A 25,077-nucleotide genomic window follows, 5' to 3' on the forward strand; every position below is an offset into this window, starting at 1 on the left:
GATAAGACAATCATGTGGAATTATGAGGAAGAAGTTTTCAGAAAGCTGAAAACTCTATATTGGTGAGAAAAAGGCCAAGAAATGTGTACCGAGGAATGTCCCTGCTCTTTCCTCAAGGGTAACAAGGATTGTCCTATGAGAATTTTATTCAGAAGCCGTGCCCCTTCCTTCATCCTCCAGCTCTGATCTTGCTCCTTCACATTCCTTTCCCCCAGAACTCAAAGCACATGGGAAAGTAACACAGTTTGAGTCCTTCCTGGATGCTAAAACTACCTTTTTGATTTTACGTAAATTCAAGGGCCCAGAATTCTTCAGGGAAGAATTATAAAGATGGAAGCACCATCTTCAGAAGTATATAGACCTTGTTGAAGAAGACACTGAGAAAGTATAGCTTAATAACATTTGATGTTTTTATTTAATAAAGGTTTCTATGATTTTATAGCAGTGCTTTTTTACTTACACTGAAGTACCATATGTACTCGTGTATGAGCTGAATTTTTCAGCAGAGTTTTACAAATAATTTTTTGGGGGGCTTGTACAACTCATCACAATCCATCGATCCATCCCTGTGTGAAGCACATTTGTACATTCATTGCCATCATCATTCTCAAAACATTTGCTTTCTACTTGAGTCCTTGGTATCAGCTTGTTGTTTTCTCCTCCCTTCCCACTCCCCCTCCCTCATAAACCCTTCATAATTTATAAATTATTATTTTGTCATATCTTACACTGTCTGACGTCTCCCTTCACCCACTTTTCTGTTGTCCATCCCCCAGGGAGGAGGTTATATGTAGATCCTTGTGATCGGTTTCACCCCTTCCAACCCACCCTCCCTCTACCCTCTGGTATCGCCACTCTCAGCACTGGTCCTGAAGGGATCTTCTATCTTGGATTCCCTGTGTTTCCAGTTCCTATCTGTACCAGTGTCCATCCTCTGGTCTAGCCAGATTTGTAAGGTAGAATTGGGATCATGATAGTGGGGGGGAGGACGAATTTAAGAACTAGAGGAAAGTTATGTTTCATCATTGCTACACTGCACCCTGACTGGCTCGTCTCCTCCCCGTGACTTTTCTGTAAAGGGATGTCCAGTTGCCTACAGATGGGCTTTGGGTCTCCACTCTGCACATCTCCCTCATTCACAGTGATTTGACTTTTTGTTCTTTGATGCCTGATACTTGATCCTATCGACACCTTGTGATCACACAGGCTGGTGTGCTTCTTCCATGTGGGCTTTGTTGCTTCTGAGCTAGATGACCACTTATTTACCTTCAAGCCTTTAAGACCCCAGATGCTATATCTTTTGATAGCCGGGCACCATCAGCTTTCTTCACCACATTTGCTTATGTATACGTTTGCTTTCAGGGATCATATCGGGAAGGTGAGCACCCATTGATAAGACTTTTTGTTCTTTGATGCCTGATAACTGATCCTTTCAGCACTTTGTTTACCTTCAAGTCTTTAAGACCCTAGACACTATATCTTTTGATAGCCAGGCTCCATCAGCTTTCTTAACCTCCCTGGCAATCTAATTATGTCAGTAATTTTGTACCCAAAGCAGTACATTGTTTTGCATAAAATTTGTTGTTTTATATTGTAGGCCTATAATTCTTAAGAAATTATTCATTTTAATCTTTCTAGTAGACATTCCAGGTATTATAAACTTTAATACACAGTTAACATTTACCCTGAGCCACACTCTGGGATTAATCACATTTTCAGCACATTTTTTTAATGGAGTTTTTGTGGTAAAATTAGGTGCCTTGGCTGATATTCGGGTTGGCTTATACTCGAGTATGTGTGATAACACCCTTTGTTAAGACTTTAGAAAGGTTTAAGGTGGTGTCTTATAGACACACCTTATAGACAACACATTTTCACTAGCTCAAAGAACTTTTAAAGATCTTTTGAAGACCTAAAAAAGGAACCAAGAGAGAGAAGACTGTCAACTTCAGTGAATAAAGAAACTGGTAGAAGTCCAGGAATGGATGGAAGAAAACCCCGAAGAACTGCCATGGATGTGGGGATCTCACATTGCCTCTGAAACCGTCTCTGCTAAACAATAGAACTTTTGTTGTTGCTGTTGTTTACAACAGCCTCATACAGGGCTTGGCATAGATTGAGTGGGTATAGATTCGGGTTTTGTTTTTAATTGAATTGAACCCCACCAAAATTCAGAGGAAACCAACAAAGTTTCTCAGAAGTTATATTAATAGAAACACTTCAATGTGGATGAAAATCAACAAAGATAGTGCACAGTGAAAGGGACCTTTGTACTTGGAGCCATTTGTGAGCAGAGCAGAGGGAGAAGGCCACTCAGTTGTAAGCACGCGCCTTCCTTACATAAAAGGGAGTGTGGAACTAAGACTAGAGCCAAGAGTTGTGGAACGCCTCAAGCAGTAAGAACTGGGCTGTCATCAAGAACTGGTGATGTGTGCTGGACTCAATTTCAAAATGACTGTGGGCCGGTAACTGCTGTGTATCTCCTCTTCCTTTCTGATTTCCTTCACATTTTAGACGAGTGTCTATTGTGGTTTTTCTGAGACTGACTACTGTATGTTCGTATGTTGGGTGTGTGGGAGCAGATAATTTGTCTCTTTAATTCAGATCAAGAGGAACTATAATGGAGTAGCTGCCCCTGAGGAACTGCATCTGAGGAACATCATCCACACCAGGACCTGATTTAGCTTTCGATATTGTCGACATCAAGCTGATGCCGTATTGAGATGACCCTGTTGAAGGTCTTGGGAGAGGGTGAGTGTTGTGCATGCGGGCGAGAATTGCTGGGCCAGAGGGTGGTCTGTGGTAGCCTTTCTCCAAGATGCCACCACCAGTTTCTTCCCTTCTTACTCTTTAGCGGTGGAGTCTGTTTCTCCCCTCCTCTTGACTTGTTTAGCCATATTCTGGAACTTCCAAGACTAGATCATAAGAAGCCTTGCAGCTAATGCCTGGGCTTCTTGAAATCCTCTCTCTTGGAATCTTCACTCTCATAATTCCATCATTGTGTTTGAAAGACCCAAGTCAGATGAAGAGGACACACATGGGGATCGGTTGACAGCCAGTTGAGCTCAACTGCCAGCCATGTGTGAGTGAAAGAACCATGTTGGACATTGCAAACTTAGACATCACCTGAAGAAGAACCAAAGTCCAGATGAGCCCTCTATTGAGCCATCCCGGCCATCTTCATTCAAGTCACTCCTTGGGAAACCCTAGACATTATGGAATAGACAGGAGTGCTCCCTTCCATGCTCAGCCAGAATAGATGGCCAAGAGAATCATGGAATAATAAAATGATGGTTGTTTTATGCCACTGAGTTTGGGGGTTGGCTTTTCATGCAGCATAGGTAATTAAAACATTTTCAGAATAAATATGAAAGTAGTTCTACTCTATGCAGTTTGTAAGAAACATTCAAAACATATGGAATTTGAAAGATTAAAAGTAGAAGTATGCAAGAAGCATATTACAAAAGAAAGGTGGTATGGCCAAAAAAGAAAACAAACAAAAATAAAGAAAGAAAGAAAGAAAGAAAGAAAACAAATCAGTCCATCAGGATTAGGGTTTAAAATCATCACAAAAAATAAGAATTAACTAGGAAGTTGTATTCTAAATCAGTAGACTTTTAATATTATGGGCTAAAAATATAAGGTTAGACTACAGGAAGAAAATATGTAGATACCATGCTAGGAATACATAGCTCCCTGCGGTTAAAATGTAGATTCTGATTCAGTATAACTGGAGAGAAAAGGAAAATTACTACCTGTGTGTTGAATCAGAATGAATCAATTCAAACTTCTGCCACAAAGTAGGATATTTTCATACATCTTTATCAGTAATTGATATGCAATAGTCCAAAATTTGAGTGGGTATAGAAGATTTGAACAAACAAGCAATAAGTTTGATTCTGTTAAGTGAGCATTTACAGAGTCTTACACTTAACAGATGAGAATATGGTTTTTCAAAATCAATTGTGAAAAAGTTAAACACATACCGAATTCATAAAATTAAGTCTCATTAATCAATGTGCGAGTTATTAGCAAGACTGTTTTCTTAATCAACTAAATTGAAATAAAGCAAAAAGATAACCAAAATATTTTATCTGATTGGGAACTTGAAAGCCCATGTCTATGTTGCTCAAAGGCCAAAGGAGAAACCATAATGGAAATCAGCAGTCAATCTGAATGGTAATCTAAAATATTGTTTATGAAAACTGTGGGAAAACTGTGGGTAACAGGGAAATTGATACTTAGAAGGAAAATTTGAGCCTTAAATACATACATACATTAGAGAAAGAGGAAGCTCCTTCATTTTCTATCTTAAGTATTCAACTGAAAAGTTAGAAAAAAATTAATAAATCCAAAGAAAGAGAAAGAAGAAAAATTAGAACCAAGTCTAATGAAATGGAAAATCCAAAAGTAGTAAGATCAACAAAACTAAAAATTGGTTCAAATAGACAAACCTTGGAAAGATTGATCAAGAAAGAGGAATGCGAAAGTGCAAATACTTACTAGACTTGTTTAAGAGGACGTATCTACAAATAGAACTTAGACTATAGAGTACAACTCAATTGGGAAATTTAGGTAAGAGAACAACGTTGCAAAAACCAAAGAAAAACCACGTAACTGACTATAGCTGACTGAAGAAGTATAAAGCTGAGTGTCCGCTGCCATCAAGTTGATTGCAACCCATTTGACCTTACAGGACAGAGTGGACCTGCTCCAGAGGGTTTCAGGCGGCACTTCTGGACAGAAGCAGACTGCCATCTCTCACCTGGGCAGCAGCTGGCAGGTCCAAACCACCAACCTTTCGGTTAGCGCCCAGTGCTTAACCTACCGTGCCACGAGGGCTTCTTGACCTATGTGTAATAAGATAGCTAGCTCTGTAGTAAGACAACGCTGTTGTTGCTTTTGTGAGCCAGTGGGTTGGTCCCAAGCCATAGCAGCCTTTTGTACAACAGAACCAAGCACTGCACGGTCCTGCTAAAAAGTGGTTACAATACACCAATCCTGAAGAGTTGATGAGGACGGAAGAACGAAAGGGACAGATACTACTCGACTTAATCCAAGAGCACATAGTCCAGGTCCAGCATACATGATCAAGTCACAAACATTTTATCAACAACTGCATGCAACTAAATTGGAAAACTTAGATAAAAAAAGACAACTTTGTGGAAGAAAATATTAACTCAGCAAAACTGCTTTAAGAAGAAACATGAACTAGAATAGACCTATAATCCTCGTGTAAATTGATTTAGTAATTAGAAGTCTACCCAGTAGGAAAGAGAGACAGATGATGATCTCTTTTGTCATAGCCTTATAAAGTATGTAATTGACATGCAGTAACTGCACATGCTTAGAGTGGGCACCTTGAGAAGTTTTGACATGTGTACAACTGTCAAGCCGCCATCATATTTAAGATCAAAATCAGCAATCGCCTCTAGAATCTCCTGCCCCTCCAGGTGCCTGTCCTTACCCCCTCCACTCCCCACCTTGTCCCTGGGCAGACATTCAGATAGGCTTTATGTTGCAGTGGGCGAGTTTGCGTTTTCTAGAATTTTTTTACGTAAATGGCATGATACAATATATGCTCGTTTTGTCTGGCTTCTCTCAGTTAGCATTGTTATTTTGAGACTCATCTATGTTGTGTTAAGGAGTGTTTCTTCCTTTGTATTGCCAGGCAGGGCACTACCGTGTGGCTACAGCACCCCGTATTTATCTGTTCATGTGTTGACAGATGTTTGGGTGGTAGCCAGCCTGGGGCTCTTAGGAATACTGCCACTATGAACACTGTGTGCAAGCCTCTGTAGACACAATTGCGTGGTTGAGTACCTAGAAAGGTGGCAGCTGGATCCTGTCAGTATGTGTTGGACTTTTAAGAGAGAGTAACCCACTGTTACAAAGAGGCTTTCCTGGCTGGCCTTGCCCCAGCAGTGCAGGAGAGTGTGAGTTCCTCCATCCTCCCTCCGTTGGGTCCAGTCAGCCTTCTCTATTTCTAGCCGTTGCATAAGATGTGCTGTTCTAATCCTTTCCGTACTGCTTAGTGCTCATTCTTTTCGTGCGCTTATTTGCCACCGGCATCTCTTTATTGGCAAAGTGTTCAAGTTTGACCATTTATTATTGGTTTATCTGTTTTCTTATTTTAATTGAGTTTCGAGAGTTTTTATTCTGGTCTCAAGTTCTTTTTCAGAGACAAGTAAACCCCAATATATGGTGTATTCAAATTACGATGAACTGCACTTAGGGGGATGTCTGTGTGTGTGTGTACATCTTATTGCTAGTAATATATACAATGTGTCAAGTACTTTGGACATGTTATCAGGATAGAGCAGTCCTGGAAGAAGGCCTGCTTTGTCGAGAATCAGTCCATCCTCAATGAGATGGACTGATGCAGTGGGTGCAATAAGGGCCTCAAACAGGAAAGAGTAGGGTGGTGTAGGATCAGACAGTGTTTTGGTCTGTTGTGCATGGAGGTCACTGTGAGTCAGCACCAGCCTGATGGCACTCAATAACAACAGCCTTCTTTTGACAAGCTTTGTAAGTTTGTGTCTTTCAAGAATTTGTCCACTTCAATTCACTTGTCCATTTTTGGCATAAAATTGCTTAGGATATTTATTTTCTAAATATATGTAGAAAAAATATGTAATACCTATAATATAGCATGATGACACCTGCCTCATTCCTGATATTTCTCCTTGCAGTTCTACCACTTTTTGACTCATATTTTGAAACATTTCTTCACCATGGCCTTCCCCAGTGTACAGTCTTGATTAATGTTCTGTAATTTACTTCTAGGTTCTTATATCCATTGTGATGGCTACGCAGAAACTCGCAGACAAAATTCATGACTACAAGGGTTTATTAAGGAAGTCAACAAGCTGGAATGCGAGTGAGAGATGCCCAAGGTAGTTAGTCATTACCAGGACAGGTTTCGAAGTTTCAGGTCTGCTTACCACTGTGCTGTAAGCCTCTGTGGGTTAGGAAACCCAGCACCCTGATGTAAGTGCCCAGAGGCACCCCACTCCAGGAAGCCTCTGCTGGAAGGTACTCAGTTCCACTTCAATGGCTCAGCAAGCCCAATTTCACACCTTAAATGCCTAGAGGCACCCGCCCCTCCAGTTAGCCTCACCTAAGGGAACTCAGCTCTATTTCTGTGGGTCAGCAAGTCCAACTTACCCAATTAAGTGCTTAAAAGCACCCTCCTCTGCAAGCCAGCCTCCTGCACAAAGCACTCATCTTAACCTGCTCTGTGGGTTGGGAAGTCTATCACTCTGTTCCACGCTCTGGCTCCTCGTTCCGCTGCTGCTCCTTTGGATCCAAGAGGCTCGTTGCACTAGGAGTTAAAAACTTTGGCTTAAATAATTCACTGCCCCTGCACTCAAACTCTCGACTCTTTCTCAATTAAGATACTCCTAGACTCTACTTGGGCTCCTCCTCCCTCAAGGCAGTGAGCTGAGACATACATAGACGCAGTGCCCTTCACTGCCTAATGTGCAATGTCTTGGTAGGATTGTTTCATGCCCTATATTTTGTCTATTGCTTTCTTTGTTTGTTTGTTTCTGGTGCATAGATGTAAAGTCTTGTTCATTTTAAATGGTTGGAAATTGAATTTTTCTATTTTCCATCCCTTTTTATGTGCTTATTAAAATGTTTCATGACACATATATATTCACCAGAGGTACATGAGTCAAAAGTAAAATTAGTGTAAAATTTTAGTAGAACTGAGTTAAACCTCACCCTTTTCACCTCAACACTGAAAGACTTACAGTTACATATTTCACTGGTTTGTTTTTGTCTTGTTTTTTTAGGGAATTCCTTTTGGTTTGATTCTAATAGAGTTCAGTGATTATCTGTACAAAAGAGGGCTAATATGTTTTATGACTGTTTGAGTAGAACAATGCTTCCTGTATAGATGCTGATGTCTGAACTCAGCATCACTATCTTATTTCCTATTAGCTTCCAAATAGCATCAGGTGGTCATTTCTGACTTTAGAACAAGCCCACTAATCTAGTCTCATTGGATCTTGTGACCTCAAGAAAGAAACCTCCCAGGAATAGAAGAAAGGAGCATTCACATCCTAAAGTCTTAAAAAACAAAACCGTGATCCAAGCAGAAAATGATTTTGATATCTTTAAACCCTTCCACAATAGTCTCTTCTTCCTCTTCTTTTTCAATTATTATTTTTCTTTTTTTAATGAAAGCATTGTCTTTCCCTTAGTCAGTGAATTATTTCATTTGAATAGATTCTTTTATTCCACTACCAATAACTGATTTCTGAGATCTCCTTGGGGTAGGCAGACAGTGGTCAGCTGAATAGCTTACGGAATATAAGGAGGACATGAATTCTGTTGGTGGATGTCATTAAAGAAAGGAAGGTGTGTGTGTGTGTGTGTGTGTGTGTGTGTGTGTGTGTATTTTTTAGGAGAGTGTGACTCTGAGGTTAAGATAAGGGAGTTTGTGTACCTTTTCCAAGAGCAGGTGAGACTATCTGACAAAAGTGCGAACACTTTCAGTCTGGGGCTTTGTCACACATTAGGTAACCTGTGAACACCACTGTAATGGGAATAAAACAGCAAATAGCATGGTATTATTATCATGAACATACTTTGGACCCAGGGAGCTTCTGAAAGGAGGCCTCTGGGTGTTTTTGGACTACATTTTGAGAACCACTATTTCCAAACTCTTTGGAGAACACAAGACTTTAAAGCCAGTTTTTCTGTGTTTTTGATCAGTATGGTGTTTAACCTAGTAATTAAGACTCCAGAATTGAAGTGGGCGGTGGAGCTGAAACCTCCACGCAGTGAACTGGGAGTCAGTCCCAGTGCATGTGTGTTTAAAAGTAGTTGTTCCAACCAAAAAAAGCAGCTGTTGTCCAATGTTTTTGTAGAATGTTGCTAACCAGAGAGAGGAATATTTGAGTCACATCTTGGGGGAAGAAGAACCAAAGAATTAGAGAGATAGAAAGAAGTAACATATAAAAAGATAATCTAGCAATAGAATTGTAGATGTTCAGACCTGAAAAGTACCTGTAAAGTCATTTAACCCAACCCTATGACTTTATAATAATTATTCACTCAAACCAAACTCACTGCCATTGAATTGACTCTGACTCATATGGACCCTGTGAAACAGCCTGGAACTGCCTCTGTGGGTTTCCAAGACTATCACTTTTTATGGGAGTAGAAAGCCCCATAACCCCATCTTTCTCCCATGGGGTGGCTGATGATTTTGAACTGCTTACCCTGCAATTAGCAGCCCACAGCATAAGCCACTACACCATGGGTCCGCAAACTCCATCTCCTGAGCCAGATGCTCTTTCAATGCATACATGTGGCTCTGAAGTAAAACTGAAAAAACTTAAAGGAGATTATTCAGATCATGGTGACTTTTTTTGTTTGTAAAAATATATTTGTGGCTCTTGGAGAGTTTTTAAATTGTTGTGAGGAACATGTTTGACTCTTTCATCTCAAAAGTTTGCCGACTCCTGCGCTATATCAAATCGTACTTATATAATGTCTCTCTGTCTCTTTTATCATTTAGATCTTTATTATTTTGTGAGGTAGTACCGATGAAGAACACAGCTTTCCCCCAGATCCTGAATGCTTCCTCCCCCCAACTACCATGATCCGAATTCTACCTTGCAGGGCTGGATAGGGCAGAGGCTGTACACTGGTGCATATGAGGGCTGGAGGCACAGGGAATCCAGGGGGGATGATACCTTCAGGACCAAGGGTGTGAGGGACGATGCTGGGAGAGTGGAGGGTGAGTGGGTTGGAAAGGGGGAACGGATTACAAGGATCCACATGTGACCTCCTCCCTGGGAGAGGGACAGCAGAGAAGGGGGGGGGGGAAGGGAGACTCCAGATAGGGCAAGATATGACAAAATAACGAGGTATAAATTACCAAGGGCATATGAGGGAGGGGGGAAAGGGGAGGGAGCGGGAAAAAAAAAGAGGACCTGATGCAAGGGGCTTAAGTGGAGGGCAAATGCTTTGAGAATGATTGGGGCAGGGAATGTATGGATGTGCTTTATACAATTGATGTATGTATATGTATGGATTGTGATAAGAGTTGTATGAGTCCCTAATAAAATGTAAAAAAAGAAAAAAAATGTCAAACATGTATTCTATCAACCACTTTATTGCCAGTTGTTTCATGCATTATCTTCCTATTTGCTAAATCTATTCCTCCAGATCATTAGGATGAAAATTCTACGTATCTTATGATTTCATCTGTAAATATTTCCATGTTTCTCTTTAAAAATAAGAACTTTAAGTAATGGCATTGTGCTCACATTTGTCTAGGGTGATGATGGAGGCACATTGTTTTGTCTTCCAGGGTCAAAGGTTTAGGTGGGGGATATGCTTCTGTGCATTACTGGTGGGCTAGATCTAGATCTAGCTGGTTCTACAACCCCAGCCTCTTTTTTTTCGTAATTGAACTGGCACCTTGCAAACCTTGCCTACTAAGCAAACAGCTCAAAAGAAGTTAGATTTCTATACTACTAATGGTTGGCCCAGCCCAGCCAGCCTCACCTGTAGAGTATGCAGTTTTACTCTGAAGCACATTGGATTGCCATAGTCAGGATAGGATCGCGTGAGGGCAACTTTCAAACTAGTTCTTCTCTTGAGTTAAAACTTCGAGCTGCTTTAATCGTTTTTGTATTCCTGATCCCCAACCCATGACTTCATGACTTTCACTACATTTGCTGAGTGAATAAATTAATGTTCTAAGCAGCGTTTTAAAAAGTGAGTTGATTTTGGAGGCCTGCGGGAGGATATGCCAAGTACGACTTGCCCATACAGGCAAGGGCCTGTGAAAATACTCTGGGTGAATGGGAAAGAAAAAGGTGCTTTCCAAGAGAGTGTTACTTAACTGCAATTTGTTAACAGACGTTGACTTGTGGACGCCACTGTTTCCAGTGGATCTTTTTCATGGTGTCTTTGTACAAATGATTAAGTCAGCGTCCTTGCTTTAACTTCTTTTGCTAAAGGATACATAGCATTTGGGGCCCTGGTGGTGCAGTGGGTTAAAGTGCTGGGCAGCTAACCAGGAGATAGTGGTTCAAACTACTTGTCTCTCCATTGGAGAGTGATGAGGCCGTCTTTACATCCTCTGAAACCCTGCGGGGCAGTTCTGCTCTGTCCTATTCTGACTGTGAGTCAGAATCCACTCCGTAGCAGTGGGTTGCATTTAAATAACGTTGAAAGGAATCTATATCTTTTCTTGTAGTTCTTTTCTCCCTTGCTATAAATGACAATGCTCACGTCTTTGACACATCTGCTCCTATGAGTTTATCATGAGCTTTATCAAACTCCTTGAAATAATTTAAGGAAATAAAGAAAAACAGCTCTAAGTACCCACTGTATATGGATTATGTTATAGGGACCTCCAGAAGTTCATAGAAAAAAATGGGATGAAAGATAATGGAGTTTTTCCATGAGCTTTTTAAAGCCCTCTTGTATATCTATATAGTTTTGCCACAGGCCTTTAGAGTAAGCGATCATATTCATTATCCCTATTTAATAATGAAGTGACTGAGACACAAAGATTTAAGTAACTTACCCAAGGTTTCAAGAATCCAATCATGAATTTTTTTCTCTTGTTTTTCCTTGCTTTTTTAGAGCAGTTTTGTTGACCTATGATTTATGTACCATATAATTCAGTGGTTTAAGTAGATTTAAGAGTTGTGCAATAATCATTAAGTCTTCGTCCAGAACCTGTGCAGTTAAATTACCTTCATTAACTACCACAGAATCCTTGTTGGATGGGATGGTGCTTATGAAAGGATTTTGCAATCATATGAGTAATAAATTTATTATATAACACCACAACAATGGCTATTTTATAACGATGAGTAAGTATGACTAAGCAAGTTTTTTTTTTTAATATGGAAGTTTATTCCAAAAATGAATCTGATTTTTCCCCAGGTCATCATTTCACAGGTAATATTAAGACAAACATATGAACTACAAAAGGATAGTTATTACCTTTTGTTTTCTTGTAAAGTAATTAGAATTTTCAAATTAAAAACATTTTAGATTAGAATAGCACTTGTGCTTGTCATCATTCTCCCTGTAAGTAACTATAAGTTGTTTTGTGTGCTTACTAACAATATTTTTTTCACACAGGAGCCTGATCGATCTTTGCTTCTCTCTCTCTCTTATGAATTTATGCATCTGTAAAGAGAAAATAACTCACTCGCACTATAATAATAAGTGATTGTTACAGCAGTGGTTGTAACATATGTAATAAAACCTGCTGATTATGCAAATTTCTTTGCTGACTGGCTGCATGTCACCCTTTTCTCTCCCACTCAGTAGAGTGGAATTAAATATAAGCATGAAAGTAACCTTAGTAGGGAAAACTTGGAGTCTAATATATTTATTAAAAGGGACCTCGGCATTAGTAGGAATTAGTTATTTGGGATACAGTTTTACAGGTTGGCCTTGAGATGGTAAAAATGTAACTTAGCTTTTAAAGGATATTGTTTAGCCACTTTTCTTCAAATTGCTATATCAAAGATATCTAGTAGCATTCTTTTCTATCTTTTAAGCTTTAGTATTAGGGAACTCAGTTATAATGATTGAGGTCAAGGGATTTTTTTAAGGGAACCATTAAATAGCAGTGCTAGATAGATGAGTACCTAGACAATAACCAGAGTGGGGAAAACTCTGGGAGACGCCCTGGGTTTGAGTGCATCCTTCCCGGAGCCTGATGTAGGACAGCAGCCCACAGGGAGGAGGGGTGTCTTGGCCACCGTCTTTGAGCAGGACACCATTACTTCCGACTCTGCGTGGCAAGAGATTTGGTTACCATGCAGTGTGTAAGTTTTCTAAGAGGGAAAATAAATTTCTAGTCAAGCATTGACCATTGTTTTCCTCATTTCAATTGTAGTACCAGGCACCTACATTTTGTAAATTCTGGTCTGACCTGGTTTTGCTTCATTGGCCAAGACTCAACCAGGAAGAAGCAGTTCAAAGCCCTGATATTTACAGCAATTATATCTTAAATATTTATTCAAATACAGTATAATTCCAGGAGATAGTTGGCTTTAGTCTGAAGCTATGCATTGTATTGAGGTCAGACTCGGATGTGATTTGTTGTAAATCAGTAATGTTAATTCACTTTTAAGAACTTATTTCAGACCCAAAGTTAATGCTGGTTTATTGGTTGTAAAAAATACACTATCCTATTTGGCTTGTTTGATAGCAATGGAAAAGGATTGTTTAGATTAACATCCATAGTACTTTTGTTTGTGGGAATCTAACCATTTGTTTTGTAGGAAAAGTGACATTAATTCCACTCTTCTTTCATAGGAGGCCTCAGTTTGTAGCCTAGTTGTCATTCAAATAGGAGGGGTACCCCAAAATCCAGAATCCAACCCCCAAAAGCTGTATATTTAAATTTTTTTACAGAACAATCTTATCACCTTCAAAGTACTTAATACATTCCCCAAATCTGTGATTCCATTCTTTTTTTAAATTTAATTTTCTTTTTATTGGGGGCTGGTACAACTCATCACAATTACACATTCATCCATTGTGTCAAACATATTTGTACATTTGTTGTCATCATCATTTTCAAAACATTTTCTTTCTACTTGAGCCCTTGGTATTAGTTCCTCATTTTTCCTCTCCCTCACGCTCTCTCTCACAAACCCTTGATAATTTATAAATTATTATTTTTCCATATATTACACTGGCTGTTGTCTCCCTTCACCTACTTTTCTGTTGTCCGTCCCCCCAGGGAGGGGGCTATATGTAGATGGTTGTGATTGGTTCCCCCATTGTCCCCCACTTTCCCCTTATACAACTGGTATCTCTACTGTCATTATTAGCCCTGAGGGGTTTATCTGTCCTGGGTTCCCTGTATTTCTAGCTCTGATCTGTACCAGTGTACATCCTCTGGTCTAGCCGAATTTGTAAGGTAGAATTGGGATCATGATAGTTGGGGCAGGGGGAGAGGAAGCATTAAAGAACTAGGGGAAAGTTGTATGTTTCATGGGTGCTATACTGCACCCTGACTGGCTTGTCTCCTCCCCGGGATCCTTCTGTAAGGGGATGTTCAGTTGCCTCCAGATGGGCTTTAGGTCTCCACTATGTACTCCTCCTCATTCACAATGATAGGATTTTTTGTTCTGATACCTGAGCCCATCAAAACCTCATGATCACACAGGGTGGTGTGCTTCTACCATGTGGGTTTTGTTGCTTCTCATCTAGATGACTGCTTGTTTATCTTCAAGCTTTAAGACCCCATATACTATATATCTTTTGATAGCTGGCCACCATCAGCTTTATTCATTATATTTGCTTAGGCACCCACTTTGTCTTCAGAGATCAAGTTGGGAAGGTGAGCATCATAGAATGCCAGGTAAATAGAACAAAGTGGTCTTACGTTGAGGGAGTACTTGAGTAGAGACCCAATGTCTGTCTGCTACCTTAATACTAAACCTATAAATATATGCACATAGATATATTTCCCCATAATCATATATAAATAGACCTCTATAAATGCCCTTTGGCTCCTAGTTCTTTCCTCTATTTCCTTTTACTTTCCTCTTGTCCCACTATCATGCTCAGCCTTCATTTGGGTTTCAGGAATTCCTCTTAGTAACATTGCCCTTGATCAAGGCCTACCAGGCCTCCTACACCCTCCTCGCCATCAATTTTGGATCACTTGTTGTTCCCTTTTCCCTGGGTTTATTTATATCCACTTCTTTCCTTCTCCTCCCCCTCTCCCATATTATCCCATAACTGTTGGGCGTGTTGTTTTTTCCTCCAGATTGTTTATCCCGCCTATCTTATCTAGAGAGATATACAAAGATAATAATATGCACAAAAACAAGACAGCAAAAGAAAACAACAAAGATAGTTCAAGGTCTGTTTGTTGACCTTTAGGAGTATTTTTCAGTTAAGTCTGATTGGGTGCCATGACCTGGCCCCAAAGACTATTTTTGATATTCCGTTGTTCTGTCCCCATTGCTGTTATGTTGCACATCCTTAGTGTTTCGCCTCAGTGTGGTGGGGTCAGGTCAGATCAGGCGCAATTCCCGTACCATGTCTCCAGTGTTGTCCCCCATATTGCTATGGGTCGGTGAGGGACGTCAAGTCTCGTACTGGGGCTGGCCCTATGGTCCTCTCTGTGCTTTGGCTGCTCTGAGCAGGAGTATTGTCCTCAGGGCTTGGTGGGTGTGATTCATTGGAAACATTTTTCAAACTCATCTGTTTGGATTGCTTATAGATCCTCCCTCGTTTTTTTCCTCATTGCTTTTACATCGTCAAATCTCTGTCTTTTCATGTCCATCTCCATTCTCGGAAATAAGAAGTCCCAAGGAGTGAGGTCAGATGAGTGAGGTGTGTAGGGAAAGGGCGGCATGCTGATTTTTGCCTAAAACTGGCTCACTGAGATGGCTGCGTGAGCAGGTGCATTGCCATGATGGCAAAACCAGTCCCGCTCTTCCACAAATCAGGCCGTTTTTGTCACACACTGTTGTGCAATCTTTTCAGAACCTGTAAGTAGAAACTTGATGAACAGTCTGACTTGGTGGAGTGAACTCCAAATGGACTGCGGATTCACATTGTCATCCATTTGGGAATTGACATATAGCCAGAACGAGGTCGTCTCACCTTTTTAGACATGAGAAAACCTCTCAGACACTTGAGTTTTTCCCATAGCACTGTCCTTTTAAGTCATTTTCAACACTGCAACAGTTTCTGTGGCATCTTCTCCAGAGCAGGAAACAAAATCTCACAGCTGCACGCTGTTGTCTTAAATAAACCATCACCAAAAAAAGTGAGTGAAAACTGCTTTCATGAAAAAAACATTCACTGTGACCAGAGAGAACCTTCCCAGGTGACACCACTGGGTGCACTAACTCAGAGCACATTGCTCACCTACGAGGGGTGGAGGGTGGGAGGGGTGGGGGTGGGGACAGACATGTACTATGAAAGCTCCGCTTAGTGGACCTTTTTTCCATTTTTTTGGTACCCCCTTGTATATGTTTAGTTGGAAGGACAGTTACTTTGTGTACCCAGGATAATGCTGTTTATTTGAACACACTTGCTGCTACCTATTTTTTCCTAATTGATGTGACTGTTCTAAAACCTGTTCTGTCGACTGTCAGCCCAAAGCCCACACATGACTGTGAGAAGTGCCAGGAAAGTGTTAGTGCTCCCAGTTCCCTAATCCTCATCTCTGCATGTTTCGGGGTCACTGAGAGCAGATGGCTTAGATTCTGCAGATGCTAGTGGTCTGATTTTGACTATTCCTGGGCTGGGATTTAACACTTGAATGCCGGTATATGTCAGCCACTTAACATGTGTTAATTTATTGAATTCTAAGAGCTATGTGGGGCAGATGATGTATTGAATTTACAAATAAGGAACATGAAGCTCTTTACCCTATGACAGACACCTTAAAGTGACACAACTCGATTAGAGTCCATCCTGGGCCCTAGCTATTCCTCTTTCTTACTATTTCTACACTAATCTGTATCTACAGAACCTCTAGAGCTGTTCAGATGAACAGATAGACTGCCTTCTGGTAGTCAATATTCCATAAAGAGGGACAGACAATGGGGTGAGCAGATATGGTAAGAGGAGTACAAAGGTATGTAATGTATAGAAAAAATCATAGGTCTCTCAGCCTATTGCAGTCCTAGCTCCGTCATGTCTTTATCACCTTTTTTGCAGTTTCCCAGTGTGTAAAGTGAGGATACTATTTAGCCTACCTTCCCAATGGGGTGCTTTGCCAGTGTGTCCATGTGTGTGTAAGCACGGAAGATTATAAAACTTTAGAAATATAAAGCTATTCTGTATTTTGAGTATGGAAAATCATATGGCTTGGCCTCTCTCTTTTTTTTTTTTTTTAACCCAGGGAACAGCTAGTTGATCTTGGCAGTAAGCCATTGGAACTCAAAGAAATAGCATCTGTCAATCAGGGTCATTTCTTGGAAGGAAGAATTGAAAAGTGGCACAGCAGTCCTTCTCCTTGACCTCCTTCTCTGAAAGGGAATGTGATTAGTGAAGCGGTCTCATAATAGAGTGGAGCTTCTCTCCGCTCGCCGGGGAATTGAAGCTGAAGCAGCCAGGCTGGGTCTGTGAAGCTCGAGCCATCTGATTTTAAAGGATTTAATGACATTTACTGTGATTAAGGTTTTATGAGGGATGTGCACCGTAGAGCAGCAGCTCCCACTTTAAAAATGTTACAGATGCATCAGTCTTTGTCCCAAGATTGAGGAGGGGACACTCAGGAAATGTCCCTCAGCCATTCCACAGCATCTTGAAGCCTAGAAACTGACAGCCCAGGACTAGGCACTGAAGGACCACTGCCTGGATGGTAGAACTCAGGCCCTCATATGGCATGATTGGATATTTCTCCAGATCTCTATGAACGAGCTGACTCAATTATAGAGACAGTTACAGCACAACACTCAGCACTTCATAGATGTGCAATAAACAAGTGTGAGTGCTTAGTGAAAACATTTATCTAACTAGGCCTTATTGCCTTCAGATGAAGGCAGTGAGTGGCCAAAGAAACAACTTGAAATATGTTTCTGTAGCAGGGCCTCCATAGAGGGTGGCTGCATGCCTTGCTGGAACCCAAATTGTCTCCAATTAGGAAGGAAGATCTTGCTCAGTCCTTTATTCTCCTCACAGTGCCTGCCTTTCTTGGAGACGTCTGTGTAAATACATAAAATTAAGGCCACTGGTTTAAATTATTTGGCCAACGTCAAGATAAAATTAGGCTGAGAGTCAGTTTCTCTAATTCTCTCTCACGATGTAGACTTTTACCTTTATTTGCAAGATTGATTTTGCATTTATTTTCAAAATTGATTTTAGATAAATCACTTTTATTGATTTTGATTCTTGGAATTTTCGTTTTCTAGTGGCATGGTGGTAATGTGTGTAGAGCTGTGATCTGCAAGGTTCTTGGTTCAAAGTCACCAGACACTCTAAAGGAGAAAGACAGGACTTTGTACTTCCCGTAAAGAGTTAAAGTCTCGGAAGGTCACAGGGGCAGTTCTAGTCTGTCCTTTTTATTTTCCCCCGGATTTTTAAAATTATTTTATTGGGGGCTCATACAGCTCAGTCGGTTCTTATAGGGTCCCTATGAACCAGCATTGACTGGATGACAGTGACTTTGGTTTGGTTTGGCATACTTCAGTGTTTCTCATAATTCTCTTCCCCAGTTCCCAGACCAGGGGCAAATAGCCCTCGCTTTCTGAAAGATCGCTTTACATGCAGTAGTACCAGTTTTTGTTAACGGAAAGAAATCTGAAGACAGTTTTGCTTTTAGGAAAAAGACAAAAGGCAAAACTAGCATGTAAAGTTTGTTTCCCAGTGAAGCTGTTCAAGAGACAGCGCACCGCACCCGCCACCCCCACAGCCAGCAGGGAGTGTGTTGGCAAGCTTCTGCCCTGGGCCTGACGCTGGGCATGTATTAATCTGCTTTATATAGGCAGTGTACCTATCAGACTACCTGCCTTCACTGGATGGTAGTGCTATTTTAGGTTTTATGTATTAATTGTTAGGTTACTTTTTGGGTCTAGGAATGCTCACATTTTTTTCTCATGTTAATGAATGATAAGTGCTTTTTCGATTTATGCCATTACAACTTAGGAAAGATCTTTTAAGCCCTCTATTCTCAGCTCAGGGGGAACTTTTATTTGTTAAAGAAATGTGTTTGAAGGGGTGGGAAATTGATCTAAAATTGACTGTGGTAATGATGGTACAATGAATTGTATGATATGTGGATTAGGTGCCAAATAAAAATGTTAAAAAAAATAATATAAGTGAGAGTAAGAGTTAAAATATCAGTCTCAGTGAGAATTGAAATGAAATGCTATGGTTGATGGGGGTGGGGTGGGAGTGGGGGGAAAGAAGCAAAATAAAGAAATGTGTTTGAAACTTTTGAAACTATTTAGATGAGTCAGTTGGGGAGATCACGTCAACTTCCTCAGGTAATGGTCCCTGGGTGGTAGAAGCAGTTTGCGTTCGACTACTGCATTTTCAGTCACGTCACGTGCATGTGACAACTGGACAGTGAATGAGGAAGACAGAGGACTAGATGCCGTTTGAGTGCGGCGTTGGTGAAGGATCTTGGAAAACACCAGCCCAGAGTGTTCCTTAGAACTGAGCATGGTGAGGCTTACCGTCTCGTGTACTCTGGACATGTGATGCGGAGGGAGCCAGTCCCTGGGAAGGACGTCATGTTGGGAAAGCTGAGGGTCAGTGAGAAAGAGGAAGCCCCTCCTCGAGCTGGTTCGCTGCAGTGCCTGCCACAGAGGGCTCAGACATAGCAATCGTGAGGCTGGCGCAGGGCCGGGCAGTGTTTCCCTCGTGGCAGCCAGGGTCGCTGTGAATCAGTAGCACCTGATCAACTGCAGCAACAACAGCTAACGGAAGGTCAGCAGTCCTCACTTACCTTAGAAGCTAGGCCTGAAAGCACTAAGATCACAGCTGTAGATCAGTTCTGTTGGGTCACACACAGTGTCACCATGAATCAGAACAGATTAGTCAGCAACTAAAAAATGAAGGAGAGGCATAAAGTGGGGCAGTTTGGAAGCACAGTACCCATGAAAATACCACCCACCGTGGGCTTCCTCCCTGTGAAGACCCAGGAAAGAAAGGCAGTTGGTTCCCTCGTGCCATGTTACCTGTCATTGGACCAAATCTACCCAACAACCCTTTGGGGTCCCTCCATGCCCTTGATAGAGACTAACTGCCCAGGAGTATGAAAGGGGAAAAGATCAGGATGTTCTATATACCCTAGAAAGTACAATGAAAGTTCCAGGCTCTTCTGACACCAGGTGTTGTACTTTAACCTCAAAAGCAGTCTCTGGATGCAGTCTGGTAGAAGAAATGAACTATTAAACTATGCCAGTGCAGAGCGCTCACGCTGCTGCCTACATCAGTCAGTCCTCAGAGGCATTCGTTTCTGTTCTTCCCGCAAAGATTTATTATTGAAGTGGGCGGCCAGCTTGTGTGTATGTTTCCTGTGTCCCTAGCACACATATGATGCAATCGGGTGATTAGGGATGTGAAAGGGGAAAAAAAGACTGCTGGGATATGGCTGCTTTGGGCAGACCCCACTGCCCACTTACTCCAATTAGAGACTCTTTGCCATGGCCCTTTCTCCTGGGCAGTAGGGGTGGCAGAGAGGTTACCCTGCAGCCCTGGCTTGTAGTGTGCTGTCCTCTGAACCGGCTGTCCTGTGCACACCTGCCTGCGTTGTGAGAAGAGCAGTGATGAAGAAGGTAAACCACAAAGACGCTCCCAAGGGGGCTCTGAGGGCTGCGGGACAGCTCCGGGCACCAGGTGCCTGTGGGGTAGGGTAGTGGAAGAGTCGGGAGTTCAGACCCGGTGTTGAGGATGTTTGGGCTTGAGACCTAGTAGAAGTAGCCACCTTCTTCCTGAGTACTGCAGGACACTGCCTTGTATCGATGGACAAGTGGCCCAGAAGGTTAGAATCTAGGACTGCTACCATTTGCAGTGTATAAAAGAGCTCTTGTGTATTAGTGGAAAAATTCCTTGAGAAAGGACATCTAGTTCTATCTGAGTAGGAGCTCTGGTAGTGTAGTGGTTATGGATTGGGCTGCTAACCACAAGGCCAGCAGTTCAAAACTAGCAGCCACTCCTCGAGAGAAAGACAGGCTTTCTATGCCCTTAAAGAATTAGTCTCAGAAACTCATAGGCACAGTTCTACCCTGTCCTATAGGGTTGCTATAAGTCAGCATTGACTCCATGGCAGTGACTAAGACATGGAAACCAACCAAACCCACTACTGTGGTCCATCCTGCCTGATATACAGGACAGACCAGAACTGCTCTACAGAGCGTCTGAGGCGGACAATCACCCTGGAAGCAGACTGCCATATCTTTCTTCCTCAAAGTGGCTAGTGAGTTCACACAGCTGATTTTTTGGTTCACAGCCTGGTGTGTTTACTACTTTTAAGCAGAACATTAGATTTTATTGCCACTCTGACAGCACTGTTCACCAACAGCTCTACATCTGAAAGTATCAAGGACTCAAAGAGCATCCTCTGGGAGTTTGTTGCACATGACAGAATCAGTTGAATACAACAGTATATTCAATGCTTTTCCTGCACTCCTGCAGGTTCTTAGGTGTTTCCAAAGAACAGTTGTCAAAATGTTGTTTCTGATTTCTGTTGTTCCAAGTGAACAATGAAAAGCATACCTAAGCTCTTAGATTTTTAACAGGTTATCTCAGGAGCTGTCTAAAACTCAACGCCTACTGCCATTGAGTCATTGCTGGCTCATAGTGACCCCTGTGGGTTTCTGAAACGGTACCTATTGATGGGGGTAGAAAACCCAGTCTTTCTCCCTTAGAGCTGCTGGTGGTTTCGAACTGCCAACCATGTGAATTGCATCCCAATGCCTAACAACTACACCACCAGGGCTCCTCCACAAGCTGGTTAGACCCTGGAAAGTTCATCATTTGTCTTTATTATCATCCCCTGCAGAAACCAAAGATAGATAATTAACATAGCCAGGGAATTATCCAGTGTAAAGATGCAAGGACCAAACATAAACCCCCTAACTCTTGTTATTCCAGTTGAGCTGGGCCCAATGTGGGCCACTGAAACCAGCCATTCCTCCTACGTGGTTTCAGGCTGAGCAGGAAGCAGACATGCTTCTCTTGGCATTCCTTCTTAGGCACCTGGTGCCTCCTATCAGCCCCTCTGGGATGACTTACCTGGAGAGTGTCTGCTGACTCTCGCCTGCATCCACTCCTGCGTTTCTCAGTAACTAACCAAGAAAGGATGCTTTTTTGTGTGTAACATGGGATGTGATTTGGAGCTGTTATTAAAATCATTACCTGCTGAATCTTGTCGTTCCCAGTTTATATAAGCAAGTAAAATAACTAGAGGTCAGTAGAGAAGAAGGCCTGAGGTGTGAGTTGAAAGATGTACCCTTCATTGAAGAACTTGTTTGGAAAATATCCCTCTTCTATTGGTAAGAGAAGCAGCAGCTTGATTTATTTTAACTAATACAGTCAGGTCATAGTCTGTTGGGCCCAGGTGGCACGCTCACCAACCAGCCTTTCTATTTCTGATCCCCTCCTGAATTCTGATGTTGGAAATACAAGGTAGCCTACCTGCCTGTGTTTACTGTTGAACTAGGGGGAAAAAAAATCACTGTGTCCTGTCTAGTTAACAATCTGCAAGTGGTTCACTTTTCCACCAGTTAAATTTTGCTCCCCAGTTCGGTTAGAAACTGGCTCCCTCTACTGGCTACAATTCACTTGACATTTCATGAGTACACTCAGTTTACCTCCGAAACACTAATAGGACAGCTATGAAAGGAAGGGTTGTTAACAACTTTCCTCTAGTTCCTAAATGCTCCCCCCCACCACTATCATGATCCCAGTTCTACCTTACAAATCTGGCTAGACTAGAGGATGTACACTGGTACAGATAGGAACTGGAAACACGGAATCCAGGATGGATGATCCCTTCAGGACCAGTGCTGAGAGTGGCGATACTGGGAAGGTGGGGTGGGGATTGGGAACCTATTATAAGGATCTACATAAAACCTCCTCCCTGGGGGATGGACAACAGAAAAGTGGGTGAAGGGAGATGTCGGACAGTGTAAGATATGACAAAATAATAATTTATAAATTATCAAGGGTTCATGAGGGAGGGGGGAGTGGGGAGGGAGAGGAAAAATGAGCTGATGCCAGGGGCTTATGTGGAGAGAAAATGTTTTGAGAATGATGAGGGTAACAAATGTCCAGATGTGCTTTATACAACTGATGTATGTATGGATTGTGATAAGAGTTGTATGAGCCCCCAATAAAATGATTTTTTAAAAAGTAAGGGTTGTTAAATGCAGTTAGCCTTAGGTGACTTTTCTGAAAGTTTCTAGAGGAGATTTTTGAGATAGTTATAAAGTTTCTAGAGGAGATTTTCAAGATAGTTACAAAGATTGCTTCGGGGAATAACTAAAAAGAAACAGGAAAACAAAGGCCTACAGAAACCAAACCAAAAGGATCATCTACAGTTACAAGAGTATGTTTGATAGGAACCAAGTCTAATTTTAGGCATTAGGCTGCAAACCTAAAAGGTCAGTGGTTCAAACCCACCAGCCATTCCATGGAAGAAAGATGAGGCTGTCTGCTCCCATAAAGTTTGGCACCTTATATAGGGCTGAGTTGGAATCAATTTGACAGCAGTGTATATCCATACAGAAGAAGATACTTTATGCGATTTTTTTAAAAAGCAGCATTCAGATAATGAAATTATTTTACAATCCTTCAAAAGGACCCATTATTCTAACTTAGGAGTAGTTTGGTGTGGTGAAGGACCTGTGGTGCTGGCCTTGGACACCCCAGGCCACATGACGTGGGCGGCATGGTGTAGGTCCTCCCTCTCTGTGATGTCCTGACAGGCAGGCGGCAGTTTTCAGTTGGGTACATTTTGGGAGACACTTGTTTTAAAGCATTACATACTGATGGTTACAAATGCCTGACCTTTCCATTTGGTTACGTACAAATACCTTCAGCCCCTTGACTCTTGTCCGCTAGAGCTCCTCCTTGCCCTCTACCAGCCCCAAGTTCCTGGATTAATTCTCTACTCCATATTCTCTGTTTCTGTCTGTGCCTGTACACAGGAGTGCTGTAAATTTATGGGATGGCTGTTTTCAAAACTCATGATTTCAACCTTGAGTCTCATGATCTCTTCCTCCCCCCCCCCCATGTTGCTAACCTGTGACTGACTGTGCCACGAGACGTACAGCCAATGAATAAGATCAGCAACTACTTACTCTTCTAGGACTCGAGCACACCGAGGCAATAACCAGTACCCAAGCGTGACTCTAGCCTCGATGATTCTCATGATCGCTTATCTGTAATTTTATTTCTATTTGCCTTCGCCATTTCCTGCAGGGGCAATAACCGTTCTCTTGAGAGTCTCCTCAAACTCCCTTATAAATTCTTTCTCATTGTCCTTATCTGACCTGGGCCACCAATATGTTGAGGCCTTCACTTGTGAGCGGCCTCAATGTCCTCCTCACTTTCCCCTTATAAGTCTCTCTGCCACCTTATCCTTACCTACTTTCCTTCCTGTCCAAGAGGAAGGGTCAGCGGTTCTCAACCTGTGGGTCGCGACCCCTTTGGGGGTTGGGTGGGGGGTGTCAAACGATCCTTTCACAGGGGTCACCTAAGACGACCAGAAAACACATAAATATTTCACAATATATAATTACCTAGTGTTTTGTGATTAATCACTATGCTTTAATTGTGTTCAATTGGTAAAAATGAAAATACATCCTGCATATCAGATATTTACATTACGATTCACAACAGTAGCAAAATGACAGTGATGAAGTAGCAACGAGAATAATGTTATGGTGGGGGTCACGACCACATGAGGACCTGCATGAAAGGGTCACGGCCTGAGGAAGGTTGAGAGCCACTGGGCTAGGTCTTCCCGTTTTAGAGAGTCGTGTCATGTGCCGAGATAGGCGGCGCCACTTCGATACCATCTCCGCCATCTCCTGGGTGACTTCGTGCCAGCACATTGCTGCTTCTCTGCTGTCTGTATTTCAATAAAGCAAACACATTTCTCTGATTCTTGCTTCCTTCCCTTCTTCTTTTGGTCCTTATAAAGAAGAAAGAAGAGAGTGTGTGTGCATGCTATTTTGGCTTTATCATTTCATTTCCAGTTCGAACTTTGCACTCCCAGGTCCCTGCACCTTGTAAAACTTTCTCTTTTTTTCTACAGCATTTAACTGCTTTCTAACATATACCATCAAGTATTCATTATATTCATCATTTATTGTCTGTCTCCTTCCTAGAGTCTAAATTCTACAAGGTCAGAGATATTTTATTACTGTTGTAGTCCAAGTAAATAGTAAGAGTTCAATAGTAAGTGCTCAATAAACAGTTGTGAAATGAGAGCATGAGTGTTTGTACGCACTCCTTATTTCATTATCACGCTGGTTGCAAATAGATGTTTACGTGTCTTTCAAACAAGACTGTGAGCTGGAGGGCTTAAGCCACACATTCTGGGTCCACAACACCTGCTGGATTGGGGTTGGAAAAGCTTACTGAACTAAGGAG

General features: G+C 41.7%; 1 protein-coding gene and 1 non-coding gene across 3 annotated transcripts in view; one reads left to right on the forward strand and one right to left on the reverse strand.

The window, feature by feature from the left end:
• The window catches only part of AHCYL2 (adenosylhomocysteinase like 2), a 140,210-nt gene that overhangs the window by 30,870 nt on the left and 84,263 nt on the right, over positions 1-25,077 (forward strand). The gene's annotated exons all lie outside the window — the stretch shown is intronic.
• On the reverse strand, positions 23,710-23,842 carry LOC142457566 (small nucleolar RNA SNORA3/SNORA45 family). The gene has a single exon (XR_012786279.1). It is a non-coding gene; the product is annotated as a small nucleolar RNA SNORA3/SNORA45 family (small nucleolar RNA).

The sequence above is a fragment of the Tenrec ecaudatus genome, chromosome 9 (assembly GCF_050624435.1).
Source record: "Tenrec ecaudatus isolate mTenEca1 chromosome 9, mTenEca1.hap1, whole genome shotgun sequence".
NCBI lineage: Eukaryota > Metazoa > Chordata > Mammalia > Afrosoricida > Tenrecidae > Tenrec > Tenrec ecaudatus.